The sequence below is a fragment of the Crocodylus siamensis genome, chromosome 4 (assembly GCF_052110815.1).
Source record: "Crocodylus siamensis isolate JL-2025a chromosome 4, ASM5211081v1, whole genome shotgun sequence".
NCBI classification, from domain to species: domain Eukaryota; kingdom Metazoa; phylum Chordata; order Crocodylia; family Crocodylidae; genus Crocodylus; species Crocodylus siamensis.
This window is the reverse complement of record NC_143398.1, coordinates 9,379,387-9,397,819: the sequence shown is the minus strand read 5'-3', so window position 1 is coordinate 9,397,819 and position 18,433 is coordinate 9,379,387.

Here is an 18,433-nt window from a genome sequence, read left to right as displayed (position 1 = left end):
ATAATTCAGGTCAACTTTCAACAAAAAATAATGCTCTAAAACTAAAAATGAGATATTTTGGACTGTCAAACCAAAATGTTCGGCATTTCTGAAACAAAACTTTTCATTTTGAAAAGTTCTAAATGAAATGGGTTGCCTTTTTTTTTTTTTTTTTTAAATGTTCCATTGTATTTTGGGGCCAAAGCTATTTACTAAATCCAATATTAATTAGTCATTAATACCGATGTCCTAAATCTGCATATTTCAGTGTATCTACTGTCCAAAACAAAAAACAAAAAAAAAAGAAAGAAAGAAAATCACCTAGTGCTGCGCAATAGCCAGAGACTAAAAAAGAAAATCTTGGTTGTTTGAAACCAAAGGCTGGTGATTTACAGGTAAAACTGCATGACATCTAACCAGTTTTTTTAAGCCACCGAGTCTTCATTCAGATGCTTTTCCCACATGGACAGCACTGAAACTGGTGTTCTGACAAGACACAAAATGAGGTGTGATGTATTTTAAACTTCTCTCAAAATCGCCGGGTCAGACTTTTCCTGTCATTGCCAGTGAATACATGCCAGGCATGGCAGGGGCAGCTGCAGAGGTGCAGGGTTTGATGGTGGTACCTTGCTTTCTAAGTCTTCTCTCGCAAGATGAAGGGCGCACGCTGGAGATCCACCCTTAGTTCCTTTTGCAGGAAGCTTGCCAAGCAAAGCACTATGGAAATTCACTGCAGCGTTTCAAACCCCTGTGGTTTAATCACTCAGTGAGCAGAGTCCTGGAACGGGGTTCAGGCAACCTCCGTCTGATGCCACCCGTTTGGTGAGCGGCTTTGTGCCAGTCACTGAGCTGCTCTGTGAGTGACTTTCCCCACCTACGAGATGAAGTCAAGAATACTCACCTCCTTTTGTAGAGTGCTGTGAACCCCATAGGGTTACAGACCACTATTATCTTATGGGGAGCTATTTCATATGGAGGGGGGCATAACAGGCACAGAGATTAAGAACTTCGCCCACGTGTGTATTCGTACAGCCACCCTGACCACTTTCTCAGTCTATCTAGCCACCCATCTGCCTGTATAGTTTATCAACACGTCTATCTATTTATTTATGTTGCCATGGCATCTCAGCTCCTGCCTAAACTTAGCTTCCCTTATATGCAACAGGAAGAGATTGTACTGGGCTGACTTTAGCCAGCTACATCAGCATAGCACCCATCCTTCTGAGCTGTAGTATTGCTCAGGCCCAGCGCTGGAAGAACGGGGCAAAAAGAGACATTACATCCACTTCCGAACAACCAGCATTTGACTAGGTAGTGCCAGTGGGTTTTTTTGGTTTTTTGTTTTTTTTTTATTAGTATTTTCCAATCCTGATATTTCATTTTTTTAACCACCATTTATTTTCCAGACACCTGCTTGGCTGGTCCCCGCCGTGCTGTAGACAGGAAGGTAGCTTCTGATGGTGGTTTTCCTGGCAGTACTGAAAATGCATGCATGCTTGAGATCAGTTTGCTGAAAATGCCAGCTTTCTACCTATGAAGCGTGTGCAAGCGAGTGTGCTGTAGGAGGCCCAGTGAATCACTCTTGGGGCCACTTACCTGAGGCTCTCAAATTCTGCCTGCAGGAGAGGAGAAACACAGCTCTAACACTATTATCACCCTTGTCTTTCATCAGCATTAGTAGAGTCATCCAATATCGGCTTTGCTGATGAAAGCCTCCGGTCCACATTTGAAAGGGAGGTCATGCAAAGGTAATTGAGTGTCTTGGCCAAACCTGCCACAGCTGCAAGGAGGAGGAAGCTTTGCCACATAGTCAACCCTGTGCAGATGTTGGGTGCAGTGCTCCAGGCCTCTTACAGGGGTGAAATGATTGATTTACGAGGGGAGGCAAAGAAAGAGTCATTTCCATGGTCTTCATAAGGAAATTAAAGGAGAAAATTAAAGGCAAGTGTTATTACTGTTTGTATAACAACAACACCTAGGGGCCTATAATTACACCTATCATAATAAACTGAACACCTATAGGCTCCTGAAACAACCAAGCCCCCATTGTGGGAGGCCCAGCACAAACACACTGAGACAGGGCCTACACAAAAGGCATTGACAAGGGAGACAAAGGGAAGTAAAGATGACAGAGGTGAAATGAATTGCTGGCATGACCTGGGGTAGAACCCAAGTCTCTTGACATTTGTCGCCATGGGCCCATGCTGCCCCTACTCATCATAGTTTTGCATTGCCTGTTATTATTAATAACTTATTTGTATTCAAATAATACCTTAAATTCAAGTACCTCAAATCACCAGACAAACATTAATGATAGCAGCCTGACTGCAACTTGGTGGAATGATTATTAGAAGTAGACTAGATGCAAATGTTGTACTGAAATAAGGTTTTTACATGAACATGTTCCCTCATGCCAAAGTTACATAGGAACTGTATTACAGGAGATCAAGATTTTAGGGCTAGGGACAGACATTACACATAAACCAGTTTAAGTGATCAGAAACTGGTTTAACCTGTAACAGAACAGATGTTCAATGCACATAAGCTAGTTTGAAAATGACTGAAACCAGTTTGAGATAAACCTGGTTGAATGTAGCATCAGACTTAACTCATTTGGGTCAAACTGGTTTATGCAATGCCTGTCCCAGACACCTTCCTGGTTTAAATTAAACCAGACTCCCCCCAGCATCCCGGGATGCTCTCTGGGCTGAGCAGGGCATTCTGCTCCACGGCAGGGCTGGTCTCTCCCCTCTGCTCCCTGGCTGGACCTCCAGCAGAGACTGCAGGTGTCTGCCTGTTTCCCCCCTGCTCCCCACCTCCCCCGGCTAAGCAGGGGTCCCCCCCATCCCCTCTGCCTTACACAGATACCTCTCAGCATTAGCTAGCAGGCCACATGCTGTGGGAAATGGGACAAGGGACAAAGGCAGAAACAAACATGTCTCTCCATGATGTCACCCAGCCCCAGCTGTATATAGGCATGGCTTACAAACCGCATGGGCAGTTCCCTGTCCCGGGCTTCCAGGGGCCAGGAGGAGCGAGGAACAGGTAGGCCCATATTTTCTTTCTTCTCCCTGGTTGGGGTTTTGCCTCTGGGCAAGGCTCCCCCTCTTCCCAAGCCTGCACCCCTGGCACAGGCTGATAAACACTGTGTTATCAATTCCCTGCTGGACTGGTTGGGGGAGGGGGTGGGGGGGAAGTCCCTCCCTAATTAGGGGGTCCTGCCAGGGTCTGGCCATTCCCCCCTCAGCTCAGCACTATAGAAGGGAAGGGAGGGCTGCTGTAGCACCCCCAGCTTCTAGCCGGAACTACTGCAGGCATGTACCTGCATTTTTTCAGTCCAGAGGAGATGTCTGTATGGTTACAAACTGGTTTAGCCTAGCCAGGTTAGACTAACCTGAAAAGTTTGAATCAATTCAGGCTCAGGATTTTTGAATGTCTATCCCTAGCCTAGTGGTGGCTTGGATCTCTCCTGCTTCTTCCTGTAGCATGCTGTCATTCTGAGGCCTTAGGGTACTGGTTCCAGAAAGCCTTGGTTTGTTCTAGAGTGTTTATATGCGTGCGTGTCTCAAGGGAGGGGGTGTTGTAGCTGTGGTAGGTGGGAGGGCCATGAATCCTTTTGGACTTCACATCTATCATGAAATGGTCCCTTCTAGTCCTGTATCCTTATGTTGCTTAGAACTGGTTGGAAACTTGGGTTGATCTTGTCCAGCATCCTGAGCTAACAATATCTGATCTCTCAACATAAGTCAGCGTCTCATCTCTGCAATCAACTCCCAAAAAGCAGCACCAACAAAAACAAAAAATGAACAGAGAATCTATGAAAATGTGCCACAGTTTTAGACTTTCAGGTCAAAGGATCCCCATTCTGACCACCTGGTCCGACTTTCTTCATCACTGAAACTAGACCAATCTTCTCGGAAGGACATTTAAGGCCAGACTCTACGTATTAGACATCTAGGTGCACTGAGGCACCTAAGTGCTATGCTATTACACCTTTTTAGGTCCTGAAAAATCCATTAACACTTCTGCATTTGTAATGCACATCCATCTAACCCAGAAGACAGTCACAAAAGAAACAGCAAAGAGCAGAAAGAACTCCCTTCCCCACCACCACCTTTTGTATGAACTCTGTTTCAGGGATTCAAGAAGGGTGGAACAGAATCACACTTCAGCACCCAAGTTTATTTATGCACCAATTTTAATAGGTGGAATAGAATTTGGCCCTTAATCTTGCTCATGCACATATTATGAAGGAAAGTGGGGGCTGCTTCCTCAGACCAACAAGTAACCCATTCCCTGAAGCCTGGGATTTTTACCATTGTTTCTATGTGTATAGCTGCAAAGGTGGCCTCAGAGCCTAAAGCTCTTCCAATTCACTAAATAAATACCCTGTAGAGCTTAAGAGGATTCATGTGCATGTCATACAGTACGGTGAGACATAAGGAAGTAGAACAGACCAGAGCCCCCACTGACAGGATCTTCTCATAGCCCTAACAAGCTGACAGCCAGTTTAACTTTCTGCTAATGCTACTTTGGCAAGATAGCCTAGTAGTTCTGCATGCCAGAAATCCAGTGGGAAGTGGCTCAATTATTACTTGACAGTTTAATTGATAACTGTGTAGCTGGAGCCCTTTAGATTTATGGGACCAGCCAAGAAGACCAACTCTTTGCTCTGCGTGTGTGTGCTGTTTTACATGGCATTATTATTGTTGTTCATCACTCAGACTAATCAGCTACTTCCTGGGTGGCGGTCAACATGTCATGTTTCCATTCACAAGATTAAATAAAGCTTTCTTTAGACTGGCCACGTCTATATGGTTTGTCCCTTTACAGATATATATGAGTTTAATCTCAAAACTTCCCAGCCCCATTTAACAGGCACCAAGAGGTAATGGTGGGACTTTCACCATTTCTTCTGAAGGAGAGCTTCATTTCAAGGAGAACCAAGTTAGACCAAAGTTGAGTGCTTCAGAAGAGTTTTCATAAAGCTAAGGGCATAATGGTTTTTTGCAGTTCAGCGGCTGAGTAAAAAGCTTGGTGAAAAAATGGTTCAAACTAAGGAGAAAAAAAAACCAAAAAAAAGTGGTTGTATTTAAACCAATTTAATTCAATGGAAACCTCCCTAAAATATGTTTCAGGTCACCCCCAAATATTTTTTGATGGGAATGATTTATTTCATTTTCAGGTCATATTACCATTTGTAAGAGCTTTCTTCTCTCTTTTAGTTTCAATTTTGGACAATTCTTAAGTGAAGGGGGGGAAAAAAAAAGTTAAAAAATGTCAAAGCAAGATGTTTCAGACAAAATGAAGGATTTTTGTTGTGGGATTATAAAAATGAAATGCATTCATATCTTCAGTGGTTTTTCCTTCATTTTTTTCTTCAAATGAAACTGTTCACCAAATCCAGCCAAGCTTCACAAGTAGTTTTGCTCCATCTGATATACCATGCAAGTCCATCTAACGTACCATTTTTCAGTCAATTTACTTTTAAACAGAAAAAGGATTTTGCTCAGTGCTAATCCTAAGTAAAAAGAAGCCTCTTTCCAAACCAGGAGTGGCATCTTTCGGCACTTATACACTGGAGTGCCAAGGATGCTCCAACACACGGGAATCCTAGTACATCAGAGCAGACCCGATTAATCAGCAATTGCCACTATCCAGCAGCCTCCTGCAGCTACAGTATCAGCATCCCTGTACTTAAAAGTGGTGGTGAGGTAGAGGCACTCTAATTAGAGCCGATCTTGGAGCCTCTCTAAAGTGACCCACCCCACCCCTGGAACACATGTAAAAGCACCCCTTATCTGACCGTAAGTCCTGGGCCTTAATCTCAACACCATCACCACCCTGTTTGCTGTTTCATATTATTCATACAATAATAGGAGAAATAATGAGTCATTTCACTTGGTGATATCGCAAAGATGGATATGAATATGTGAAAACCCATGCATTCAGAGTTTACAGCCGCAGTTCAGAGTTTATCGGTACAATTAAATTTGAAACAATAAACTCTGGAGCAGTCTGGGAGTAGTTTAGTCTGGCTCAGACAGCATCTACACATGTATTTGGGACAGCAGCAATTTAAGCTGAGATGGCACAGTTTATGCCAGAGCCACCCCTGCCATGTTCTGGCCTGGCTCCAGGTGGTGGCCTCAGGCAGCAGAGGGGCTGGCTGGGGCACAAGGGTGCTGAAAGTGCCAAGCCCTGTAGCTAGGCACCAGGCAGGAGTCTGGCCCCTGCTGGCTGGGCTGACCAGGCACAATTTATTCCCATGGTCAACAACTACACATAAATTTAATTGCAGTTAATTACCCTGCCATAAGATAATACTGTCCCCAACAGTACTCTATTGTGACAGTGTTAATTATTTTACTGTGGCCTAATACCATTGCACATGTAGACAATGATGCTTTACTCCACAGCTAATCAGTCTATTCCACAGTAAAGCTCACGTGTAGAAGCAGCCTAGGAAAGCTAGTGGTCCTTTACCCTCAGGAACCTTTGTCTCATAAAACAGAAGATTAGTTGGCTTCAAGGGGCAGACTTTTTTTGTATGCAGTTATACTATTGGCTTGGTGTCTATGAGGTATGTTAGACTTCCTCTGAAGTAGCTATATTCCACGGGCACCAAAGTAATGGAATATTGTAACAGGGGGCCTGCTCAGGGCCAGTCTCAGTATGGCTCTCCCACCTGTTCTTGGGCTAACCGCCTGCTCTCTCACCCACCACGCCTTGATTTTAATTAACAACTAATTCATCAATTAAGCAGGATGCTGCTCATTTCCTGCCCTGCTGCTAGGGGGCACTATCTGCGACTCCATTCCTGCCCTGCACCACAGCCCAAGCCTTGCAGATGGCATCGTGATAGTCTCATATGCACCAGTCCCACACAATGGGCCCCAAAATCCTCCTATTGAACCCCAACCTAGAGTCCTCTCCTCAGACAACCTCATCCGCTTTCATACAGGCAATGTAGCTCCCTGAAGCCATTTTTCCCTCTCAGGTGTGGTCCCCCCAGGACCTTCTGCCTGGCCTGGAGGTGGGCCAGGGCCAGTAGCCGAACCCTGGCCCTCGGCTCTTGGGCGTCCCTCACGGTGAGCCCCTGGCCCTTTTGACCCTCCCGGTCCTGGCCCCAGTATGGGCCAGTCAAGGGTACTCTCTCATTCATGTTGGAGTCTCAAGCCTCTCACGGTCTCCAGGGGTCCCCCTCTGGGCCCTCCTTCCCACACGGGGAACCAGGCTACCTCATACCATGACTGGTGCCTCAGGGTCTCACAGGGGACTCTCACTCCCCCCAGGCAGCAGATTGTGGTGCTAGTGCCCCTGATGGACTGCAAACCCACCCAAAAGTGAGGGCTAGCGGTTAAGGCACCCCAACCTGCCTTTCACCAGGGTGATCACTGGCCTGGCATTTCTTGGGGGCTCCCATGCCACCGGGAGCCCCACCAAGCCACCCACTCCCAGCAGGGTCTAGTTTTAGGTCATGACCAGGACCAGGACCAGGACCAGGACCAGGACCAGGACCAGGACCAGGACCAGGACCAGGACCAGGACCAGGACCAGGACCAGGACCAGGACCAGGACCAGGACCAGGACCAGGACCAGGACCAGGACCCTCTCACCAGCTCCTCCAGCTGAAACTCAGCAACCCTCTGACCACACACAGCCAAACTGCCTTGCTTATATAGGCAGCCCTAAACCAAAAATGGCTGCCCTCATCAGGCACCTGGAGGCTGCCAGCTCCAGGGCCTTAAAGTGGCAGGCGCACACAGTGCCCTGCCACAACTATCAACCTGTATAATATTGCAATACTTATAGTCCCATTCAGGCTTATATTCAGAGGCTTCCGATGCATTATAACATCACATATTGAGAAGTTATATTGTTACTGAAGAAAAAGGCAGCCTGATTAACCCCACTGTGAGGAGGTTAAGATGAAATGAAAAGTTAAGATGACAAAAATCTTTAAAATTTGGTGCCTAAACTTAAGATCCTACGTCTATCATCAGCCATCCACAAATAAGTGCTCTAAGACAAATCAAACTGAACAAAAATGGTGACACGTGGAAGTAGCAGCTAGTCTGGAAATTTGCCCCTAAGCACCCTCAGTCAGAGATACAGGGGGGAATAGAAACCAGGAGTCTTGACTTCCAGTGACCTCCTATACTTACAAAATAATTCTCCCTCAGAGTGAATGATGGAGCATTATTAGGCATATTGTGTAGAAGTGATTTTGTTTGCTTGCTTTTTGGCACTTTTAAAAGCTTCATTCTCCCCATAAGAGGGTGCTTAGATGCTCAGATGCTACATTAGATAAATGCTGTATTAAAACGATTTGCCAATATGACTGCTGCTCTTTCCAAAGACCGGAGATGCTGAAGAGACCACGTGAAGTCTATGGGCCAAATATACAGCCAGTGAGAGTTATGATTGGGTGTGCATACTTGCCATGCACATGTTTTCACGCTTTCGCTGGTGTGCCCAGGGGACTGCCAAGCCCATTTGGTGTTATGACTGAAAGATGGGTTTAGGTCCCTTTGAAAATTTGCCCCTTGCTTACCTCCAGGCTACTCCTAAACCTGGGAGACAATAATGGGGATATCACTCCATCCCATGTATAGAAAAACCTGACCTTGACTCAAAGGAGTCCTTCGCCTTTGACCTCAATGTAATAATAATAATACCAGTTTTGGGAGTGGAATCATTGGCAAGTCGGGCTGGAAGGGACCTCACAAGGTCATGTAGTCCAGCCCCCTTCTCAAGGCAGGATCATCCCCGTCGAAACCATCCCTGTCAAGGGTCTGTCTAACCTGCTTTTGAAAACTTCCAGGGGTGGCGATTCCACAGGTTTTCTCGGTAACCTGTGCCAGTGCTTGACCACACTCATCCAGAAAGTTCCTCCTAACCTTCAACCTAAACTTCCTCTGCTGAAGCCGGAGGCCACTGAACCTAGTCCTGTCCCCTACAGAGAAAAAAGCCCTTCTCCATCCTCTCTATAATCACCTTTCAAGTCTTCGAAGAGTGTTATTAAATCCCACCTTAGTCTCCTCTTACATTGCATTAGAGAAACCCAGCCTGTGCAATTTCAAAGGAAGGCACTGGGACCAGGCTTGTCTCGCACAGAGGTGATTCTCATGTCATTCAGGCTGATAAGTGGGGGAAGGGCAGGGGCAGACAAATGAATCACCCCACAGGCCCCACCAATTCAGAAGCTCCCAAACACTCAGTAGAGCAAGCAGCCTCGGCACTACCCTGCTGGCTGCTGGAGGGCTTCTGCCATCATTGCCATGGAGAGAGGGGTGGCAGCCTGAGCAACCGCCTGTCCCCAGCAGCGCCTTCAGCAAGGGACTCTGAGGCTGAGGACAAGCCACAGCTGCAAGACACGCCAGAGCCAGAAGGGAAGGGGAAGAGGGAGCAGCTGCCCAAAGCTGCCTGTGCTGAGGTTGCAGTGGGCACAGAGCAGCTCCCACCACTGCCAGTGCTATCAGTGATGGAGGGGGGTAAGCAGGCAGTGGTGGTCAGGGCAATCATCGTTAGTCCCTTGCTGTTTCAGCGCACTTTGTTCACCCCTGCTGCAGGGACATGATGAAATGGTCATTCCTCCCACTAGCTGCCTCTCACTGCACAGGGATGCATGCCCAATGAGGAGCCAGGCAGCAAGGTGAGCAGGGTGTAGGGAGCATCCAAGTGTCACACTGTCCTCCCATTGACATTAAGGGGGTCTGCCTGTAGTTTGAGGTGATCCTATGACACCAAGGACCCAACAACCCCCACCCCCTTCACACATGCAAATGGCTCTTAGGTAGGCACTTACCTGCAGTTTGGGGCACTAATGCCCAGTTTGGGATTCAGCACAGTGACACTTGCCCTGCACTGCCCAGCTGAGCATGCTTACTAGGCTGCACTATAGAAAAATCCCCAAGCCTACAACATGAGGCCAGACAAGTCCTTGAACTTCAGTTGGGGAAGATCCATGTTTGGGGGGTGAGGGAGGGGTGTTAGCTAGAGGAGGAGGGCAGCCCTTCCACCTTTCAGCTCAATAGCCCGGTGGTTAGGGTGTTTGCTCAGGAAACAGAAGATCTGAATCCCACCCTGCACACATACCCAAAGAGGGCTTAAATCCAGGTCTTGTGTGGCCCAGCAAAGTATTGTACCAATGAGCACTTGGAGCAGATGTTGCCCAGAGCTCTCTGAAGCCAGCCCCTGGGCAGCCAAGAGAAGGACAGGAGAAAAGCAAGCACGAGGGAAAATGAGATGGATACTGCCCTGCAAGAGAAGGAGCCCTGGACTCTAGTCCTGGGTAAAAATACCATCCCAAGCTGTATGCACATGCCTAACACTGCTGCTGAGTCTTAGGTGCCTGAAAGGGAAGTAACCCTTAATGAACACAGCTTTTCAGAAACGTAAGTGTCTTGTCCTCAGTATCCCACACAAACAGCCTCTGAACTCAAATCTTCCCTCATGCTCCATGCAACCTTGGTGATGCTGGTGCATGCAAATCAGGAAAGAACTTAGCTCCTTGGAGTCATTTCCATCCTCAGCTGAAACCAGGGACAGGCACATGGCTGAGGAAAGATGCTGGCCTATTTTGCCTAGTTGGACCCGTCTAGGAAAGGCCAGGATCTGGATTCTGATCTAATAGTGGGGCAAATTAGGAGTAACTGCACTGTAGTCAATGAGGTTACCCAAGTACAAAAACAAGGTGAAAGGATGCTCAGCCCCTTCTCTTTTCACCTCTTTTTATGGCAGGAGAACGTGTGCTACGAACACTTCCAGGGGATGATCCACCAGGACTGCTGCCACGTCCCTGAGTGGTGATGGAGTGAGAATGAGATAATGTTCCTTGCTGAAGCCTCCTTATGTGAGATCCTTTTTGAAAAGCCTAATGCTATGGGGGAAATGGTGACATTTATTGATCACCAATGACAAGCCATCCACTCTGAGGGCTGAGCGGGGCTGACAGCATAGGCATTACAAAGCCAGGCGTCCATTTAGGGCCTGATTCATAGCCCATCAAATTGAACAAGCACCTTGTCATTGATATGAATGGCCTCTGGCTCTGGCTCTGGCTCTGGCTCTGGCTCTGGCTCTGGCTCTGGCTCTGGGCCTAAGCAGGTGAAGATGGGGAAGCAGGGAGTTTTCAGAAGCAGAGTCTCCAGCAAGATGAGCATAAGCAGACTTTGTGGAGTTGATTCAGATTTGTGACAAGAGCCCGTTTTTGTTGCTGCATGTACCGAGAGAAGCTGCCTCTGTTTTGCTGAATCCAGAGAGCACACGTCAGCAACTCAGCAATTGGAGCAACAGCTGGATTATCAAGGAAAATGTCTTAACAGTGAGACATTTCTGACCAGGGAACAGTCTCCATCAGTACATGGTTAGGACCCCTATTTCATAGGGGACGAGCCTCGCATTGGTCTGCCTGTCACAGGGGAAGTGGAAATAAAGTGATGTAATGCAGGGGTAATGCAACCTTTTGCTACCGTGGACCCGCCATGGGCTGCACCCCTGCACCTCCCCAACAAGCAGCAGTTGTTGCAAATGTAATAGAAAAAGACAGGCATTTGGATGCTAGGGATGCCTCCTTTGCTGATGTAGCTAGGGTGTGCTGACAGCAAAATTAATTCTCTGGATTTTACAACATGTCTCATCCTTGGGCAGTGGCAGACGAGCAAGAGGGTGGGAAGGGGCCACGGCCCACAGGCACCGGCCTCTGGGGGTGGGGGTGTGCCAGCCGGGCCCTTCTGAGTTCTCATCATGCAACATCACTTTAAGTATTGCTACGAAGGACTTGGGGTGGGGGGGTGCAAATGCAAGCATCGGCCCCCAGGCATCGGAGACCCATGGTACGTCACTGTCCTCGGGTTGTGTATTTCTCTTGGTCCATTAGTGTAACTCCTACTGGCATGATGGTACCTGTGCACTCCAATGGGAAGAGAAGACAATGACTTTTATTTAGCTCGTCAGATGTACCCACGTTCCCAATCCATGCTCAGATACAGAGTTGGTCCAGTTCAGCCATCACATGTTCATGTGTTGTATGTGGCTGCAACACTACGCAGTTGGGCAGGGTGCAATGGCATCTTCTCACTCTCTGTAATGGGACACTGATTTGCGTTCCTAATATACCAGTTCCACCTGCAGCGCAGCAGGGAAGGACGGAGCTGGTTGTATCGAAGGGCCCTGCTACACATTCAAATTAAAACTGGGTAGGAAATCAGCTATAAAGTTGTTACACATTTCTACGCACTAACTTTGTAGCTAGTTGGCTCTTTATACAACTGGACAGTCACTTTCATGGCGCAATAATTACTTTGCACATGTAGCTGGTTTAACGCCTTGCACGATTAACCAGTTAATTGTATAATATCTGAAATTTGGAGCAGGGGCCTAACAGACATGAATAAGAATAGAAACGACATATCAGGTCCTGAAGTGAGAAGTAGCAATGAAGTTCAAAAATGAGGCACAAGCCTGAGCCCAAAGTTCAGACCCAGCATATATAAAAAACTTTAAATATTTATTTAGCGTATGCAGTTTCGGCATATTATTTCAGCCATCACCAGTATGAAGAGCCTGAAGGCCACCAGGTAGCATTGAAAATAGACATGAGCCAACAAGATGGGACGTGGTTTGGCTCATCCACAGAGGCATTCGTTGTCATTGCAAAGACCCCAATAGTATCGGTGTGAGCCATAGTGACCCTTCCAATACAAAAATGGTTGAGAAACGCCCAAAAATGACATGGCCAGTTAAATGCTGGTTGACTGACTGAAGGGTCAGAGATGATGAGGTGATTGATTGGTACTTGTGCTGACCTTTCTTTGTGCCATTGTGTAAGTAAGGAAAAGCTAAAGGATTTTGAAAGTGAGGACTGCATTGGGCATCTTGGGGGAGCTGAGCTATTGGTGGGTGGAATATATCCCAGTGCACTGGCAGCATAGGATTATCATGGAGTCGGGCTAGTGAATTTACTTCAGCATTTGTGCTGTGGAGATGAGGAGGAGCAATGTTACTGAAGACTGGTACCCATGGGAGTGGAGCAGGGTGCAATGTGCCTGACACAAGATGCATTGTAGCATGTGTAGCATTGTAGTATTAAGCAACCCTTAAAAAGAAGAGGTGGCTCATATCTAGGAGAGAGTGCAGCAAGCACAGTCAAAGCTCCAGCAGTATTAATTTGTCTTTCCCAAAGAACAGTAGACCTGAAGGGCACTGTCCTCTTCTAGCCCAGGCACCTATTCCTGGGCTCACAGTAAAGCCACTGTTCATGTGCTTTGCCAGACCAAGGTCTCTCTTAACTTGCACAGCCACAGAGAAATCCCTAGGGACAGCTCTGAAGAGCTATTACCCCCTCTGCTTCCTTGCCCTCCTCTTGGTCTCCAAAAACACCCAGGCCTTGATTACTTCCACTGGCAGAGTCTGTACGCTAAGCAAGCAGCATTTCTCTACGCAGTGGGGGAGCAGGCTATGAAGCACACTGCCGAGGTCAGCAGTAAGGCGAGTGAGCGCTGTGTATTCTCAGTTCAAAGAGGTGGGTGGACAAATTTTGGAAAGTGTGACTCGGGGTAGAGATGCTGAACTCGAGTCCTGGGGTTAGCACGATAAAAATTCCAGTCAATTTTGTACTTGAAAAAGCAGCAATAAAGACAGGTGCTCATAATGGACGCTCTACCTGGCCTTTGCATCTCCTGATGCAAAAGGGCTGGTCTGCCTCACAAAGATAACAGGCATTCACTCGGTGACATCAAATGAATGGCTTTAGCATGCACAGCGGACCCAGCTCCCCAGTACAGCTTATCAAATCTCATAGATTTTTTTCACCCCTTTTCTGATGACCCTATTGAACTCCAGAGGGATAGGATTCAGCAAAAATGAAAGGGGTTTATTTTAATATTACTGTAGGCATTAGGGCTGTGCAAAATTTCACTGCATGTTTCATTTCGAAGCTGCTTCAATGCATTTCAAGCTCGAATGAAACAAAAAGCATCGAAACAGCTTCAAAAGTTTCAAAAGTTTCAAAACGTTTTGAGTTTTGAAGCAGCCCGGGGGTGGGAGGCAGGGGAGAGCCAGGGCTGCCTTCTGAGAGTCTCCGCAGCCCCGCGGGGAGCACAGGCCTGGCCGGCCGCGGAGGGTAGGCGGGGGTGCACGGTGGCAGCACGAGGCAAGGCCAGGGAGGTGGCACGGAGGAAGGAAAGGTTGGGGAGGCAGCAGGGAGAGAGGGAGGGTCATGGTGGCAGTGCACCACCTCTACCCTGCCACTGGGCCCCAACAAAAGCCAGCAGGGAGGGGAAGGGGGGACAACGGGAAGGAGACGGGGTCACAGTGGTGGCACGCTGCCACCACCCTGCCAACAGCCAGGAGGAAGGGAGGGAAGTGAGGAGAGGCGGCAGGCGGACGTGGGCTGGGCAGACCCAGAAGGGGGGTGAGGGGGGAGCGGCACCGGACCCAAAGTGGGGGAGAGGGGCAGAGGTGGGGTAATGGCCCCGGACCCGAAGCTGGGGGACGAGGGGAGCAGGGCCAGACCTGACGCGCCAGGGGTGGGGCCTCTGTCCCCCTCCATCCTCACCATCTTTCCTAATAAGCAACTTGCTAGTTATTTTATAATTATCAGAAAATCTATAAATCTACCCCAGAGTGCTTCTCAGGAAGTAGATTCATGTATCTGAGCATCCTTATAGATACATATGAGTGTGTAAATCAGAGGCGGGCAATTATTTCGGGCGGAGGGCCGCTTATTGAGTTTTGGGAAGCCATCGAGGGCCGCATGACAGGCAGCCAGGGGCAGATAACTATGCATTTTCTCAATGTTTTAGGGGCCCCGCAGGCCAGATAGAATGGCCTGGCAGGCCGCATCTGGCTCGTGGCCTGCATTTTGCCCACCCCGGTGTAAATAAATATGTATTTGTGTGTGTCAGAGTGAGAGCGAGAATGGATATGAATGTGTGGGCATGGGTGGCAGGAAAGTGCATTTATTTCCTTAGAAATCAACCTGGCATAGATTTATAGACGTCTGGATAAATTGTTAAATACGTTCAGCAGCTCTGAGGCTCAGGATGGAGTGGAGTTCTCTAGAAATAATTAAGGTGTATGTGTATGTACGGGTACATACATGTATTTAGCTATGCATATGTATGCATGCGTGTGTGAAAACGTAAAATAAATCTCAAAAAGTTGTTGCGAGGTAAATTCATGTTGGTAAAATGCAGCAAGCTCCTCAGATGAAATTGCAAAGCATAATTGTTATCGCAGACGAATTAAAATTGTCGAGTTCAGACTGGGCCAAGTTCCAAAGCCAAGCGCCACCACCGTCCTGGGGTAAGTGCACGTGGGAGATGCCTTTGGTGGTATTAAGGTAGGGTGGGACTCAAATTTGAAACTCAGTAAAATCCCTATCCCGGCTTCTCTCTAGTTTACAGACAGCCAGCCCTAACGTCCCTGTTCAGACCCAGGTCTGATCATTATTGTTTTCTCAGAATTGCTAAATATCTTTAGGAAGCAGACTCGTTAGTGATAACCTCTGCATGCCGGATGCCAATGCGTTTCACTTTTGCAAGCTACTGACATCTCTGCTCCTTAAAACGAGTTCTCGCTGGGTTTTAGCTCTGTGGTCATAGCCAGGCCTCGCACAAGGGAAAAATATTCTCATTGCAGAACTAAAAATAGTAGAGATATCACAGCAGTTCACATTTGTTCTCCCTAGCATCTACACGATTGGTAATGGATTTGTGAGCTTCCAGACTGAGTCTTCACAGGACGGACCAGAGTTGCAGAGGGGTGTAGAGAAGGGCTGAATTTAAATTGTAGGTCGGATCCTCAGCTGGTATAAGGCACTGTCCGGGTTTACACCAGCTGGTGATTTCTGGTTTAATGGAGCTAATGAGTGTAAGAAGAGGACTGTGATTCTAATATAGAAACAATCAAGCAAGTGATTGACCTATAATATTAACAGGAACACCTGGGGATAGGAAAGCCTGAAAAGGTTCTGGGATTTAGCTGAAATAAGCAATCCAGGAGTTCAGCGTCCTTCAGCGTAAAGAAAATCCTTTCCTCCCAGGAGAGGACATATACAGTACAGATACTGTCAGCCTTATGGAAAGGTTATCAGGCTCTGGGATGGTCTATAGCAACAGTCCCCAGTCTTTTTCCGCAGGGACCCCACACCCAGTCTGGCCTCCCGATCTCTCTAGAACAAGCTTTCATTCTGATTTTGTATCGTTTCCTCCTTCTCACGCAGCAGCTTAGCACTTCTGGAGTTAACCACAACTCAGAAATACAGCCAGCAAGGTGGAAACACAGAATGATCAGAAAAGTAACAGGTAAGCCGATGCTTTTGCACCACAGAAAAAAAAGATTAGATTCAAGCTTTCAGCCAAAGACCAAGAGATATTTTTATATTAGAGGAAGCAAGACATCCTGGATGCTCGATCCACCACGCAGAGAATGAATTTAAACTTAAAAGGGACGTGCATACAAGAAAGAGTGGTCCAAAGTGCATCTATGAAACCCTACTGATGGCAGTGGAATTTCACTAGAATAAAATACTACTATCCATGCATGCATTTGTATGCACGCCTAGTTTTTACGCACAGAAACACATGCATCCAGGCTTTAAATGTAGGATCACAGGCAGCGCCCCCTCTAAGCAGTGTGGCTCATGCCACGCACGCCACGTGGCTTAGAGGGAACGCTGATCACAGGCTATTTTTTTCTATAAGGCCCACATTTCTTTCAGTGCATCGGGTGGACAATGATCATTCAGGGAGCAGATATTAAGCATTGCTTCTTACTGCTCAACATGTTGTCCTCCCCCCCAAAAAAGCTTATTTACCGCACGCTGAGCGCACACACACACACACACACACATATATACTTAGACGTGTGTGTGTGCGCGCACGCGCACGTGCGTGCATGCTTGCATTTGAGTTACCAGAAGTTAAGCACTCTGAATCCCTGAGACAAATACTATCCTGGCTTCACTTCACTGACTTCAGTGAAGCAGTACAAGAATAAGCCACAAGCAGAATATGTCTCCCTCTCCCTGCGTGAAAGATTTTTGGTCAGAAGGCCCGAAACCAGCTTCCATTAAAGCAACTGGAAAGCCTCCAACTGAGTTAAGCATTAGTGAAAGAGTCTTAAATCCCCATCTGATCTAATTTACACCAGTGTCAGAGAGATCGCAATCAATATTGTATTTAGCTCCAACCCATTGATGGCTCTGAGGAGGAAAGGTTGAAGTATTATGAATTAAAAAATCTCTCAAGCTTAATATCAGCAAAGGATGATTATTTCCTTTGATTTGTCAGCCTAATTGAAAACAGCTTTATAGTTAGCAGATGATTAATTAGGAGCCAACAAGATCTCCATTTGCATCTCAGTAATTGTCCACTCCATTTTATTTCAACATCTAGGCTGGTTGTTTAAAGTAGTCAGCAAGAAAGCAGAAAGGTGATTCACAGCAGACTGTAAAATGGGTGCCATTTGTTTTGGGTTTTCTTTTGCAATTTTTTTCCCCCTACACATTTTGTCAACAAAGCAAAAAGGGAAAAATATGCAAAGTTACAAAACGGTCTGTGTATGTGTATACACCATATGCAGTCTGTCCTCATCTGTGCTAGACCTATTTTGGCTACATTCATTTGGAGACAGGGGGGCAGAGCAGATAAAACAAAGATAAAATAAGAAGCCAAAATCTTATCTGGCCCACTTTGGATTCATCTTGTAAGGTAACAGGAACCAAGGACCTGATCCCGAAGCCCCCTTACATGAGAAATCGTGATTCACATGAACAATCCCGTTGTGATAAATAGAGCCAAGTCATTATTGCCCCGTTTAATCGTGTACCCGGAAGGCAGCATGTATAACTGCACTAGCAGATCAGAAAGGTTGTATTTTGTATTCGCTTTGCCCTGGAGTAAATGATTATGTGCATTTCAGAACGGGGTGGAACGGAGCCCAGTGGGCCTAATTCTGACTTGTTTCACGGAGGTGTAAATCTTACTCGGCATTCATCCCAGCAAATGCATTGGAAGCCCAATTAAGAATGACCCGAGGGTGTGAATACTAGCTGGGAAGTTACAGGTCAGATGAATTCAGTGGTTGCAGTGCATTCATCCGCTGCGGCAAACCTCATTCACGTGCACGTTTTCTTTTGGGGGGGTTTCTGTGAACGTTATTTTGGTGTAATGCTTCCACGAAGTCCACGTGCATGCCTCTGTGTTGCCAGCCTGTATTCTCATGAGTCCCATGATGTTGGGAAGTCCTTGAAAACACCTCGCTCTTGGAACTGAGCATTCCCTCTCTAACGTCAAAAGTAAGTCTCCAGCCTCGGTGCTGGTAAGGCAAAGCCCGAAACACAAACCACAAAGACCGAAAACACCACAAAGCCAATAAAAAGAACTCAACATTTATTATCTTTTCTCGTAAAGGTTGCCGTTTTCAAATAAAGCGCGTGGTTTCA